This window comes from Bison bison, unplaced genomic scaffold (assembly GCF_000754665.1).
Source record: "Bison bison bison isolate TAMUID 2011002044 unplaced genomic scaffold, Bison_UMD1.0 scf7180017864160, whole genome shotgun sequence".
NCBI classification, from domain to species: domain Eukaryota; kingdom Metazoa; phylum Chordata; class Mammalia; order Artiodactyla; family Bovidae; genus Bison; species Bison bison.
In genome coordinates, this window is record NW_011494732.1 from 5,429,586 (window position 1) to 5,430,987 (window position 1,402).

The 1,402-nt window shown below is 45.4% G+C and overlaps 1 protein-coding gene across 2 annotated transcripts in view; it reads left to right on the plus strand.

Moving 5' to 3' along the window:
* SBNO1 (strawberry notch homolog 1 (Drosophila)) overlaps positions 1-1,402 on the plus strand; it is a 52,341-nt gene that overhangs the window by 230 nt on the left and 50,709 nt on the right. The window lies entirely within an intron of this gene.

Here is a 1,402-nt window from a genome sequence, read left to right on the forward strand (position 1 = left end):
GTACCCAGGCATTGCTCCGGTTCAGGGCGAGAGTGCGGGGAGCGACGGGACACCGCACCTACAATTTGCTGGTCACCTCGCTGTCGGGGTGGTGGGGACGGTACGTGGGACACGTGGGGCCACCTTCACGCTTTACCCAGTGATGAGGTTAATTTTGCCCCAAGCTGGCTCGCCCGCCTCCTAGACGCTAAGCACGCATCTGTGGAGGGGCAAGTCGGTTGGGGATTTGCTTACTTTGAGAGTGTTTGGCGTAACGAGCATCTAAAGTTCCCCAAACCAGTGTATGCTGGTGGTTTCCCAGTAGTGGTTTGAAGTCGGTTTAACCGCTGAGGAGATTTGGATGTTCCTGAACCCTTGTGATTGTTTCTTTCCTGACCCTGGCATCCAGCTCCTCCCCTTTCCACCCCGGCTTTGTGCTTCTGTTTGGTTAATGTTTGCGGACCACTAACTTGATCCTCGCACGGAGAAGCTCTTTTTTATGTGCGTGCTCGGTTTACTGTGGGAGGCTTTTGTTTTGGGGAGTCGCTGGTTGAGAAACGTGGGAAAAGAACGGGAGAGAAAATGAGAGTCAAAGAAAGCAACGTTTTTATCCATTGAATTGCGCAGCCAATTGTAACTGCACCCGGAAGTTTGTACTGAACACGTGTTGATGAGAGAAGGTTAAAAGCTGGGTCCCCTTTGACCTTTGAAGTTGATTATTAGCAATTTATGTTGAGTTAAATATTTCATATTCTCAATGTAACCAGAATTAGAGACGGAATGGGGTTCTAAAGTGTCGGCCAAGGAGGGCCCAGAAAGCTGTCAAATCCTTAGTTGCTCTCTATCGCTATTCCTCCTAACAGTTGCAGTCACTTAAACCAGCTAACAGTGCGAAGGGATCCCATATTTTCCCGGTTATTTACGGCAGTCAGAACTGATTTTTGTAAGCAATGGGGAAAGCCTTCATCACTGCACAAAAGATAGTCTGTACAGAATTTCTAGGGTAAAATGTAGAATTTACTGCTGGTAGGACATTAGTTTTGCAAGCAAGGGGACATTTTATTTTCATGTTTAAAGAAGTTGTTTCCAGTGTTTACCTTACCAGAGAAGACATCTTTACTGTTTTCCTCTGGCTTCTGCTTTTTATCTCCCAGTCTATTTCCAGTCTAAATTTATTCCTTACAGTTCTTCAGAAATTTAAGTAAATTTTACTTCAGTTGCTGGATAAGTGTTAAAAAGGGAGGTTTAGTGAGTGACTTATAGTTGATAAATTCATTTATCCAGTCATTCGTCCATTGAGTGCTTTTATGTTTCAGGCAGTTTTACAGGTTTTAAGGGCGTTACTGAGATTACCATTTAAAATGTGCAGTATGGAGATTTTTAAAGTCGTCCTCGTGCCGCTCCCCCACCCCCCCACCCCCCC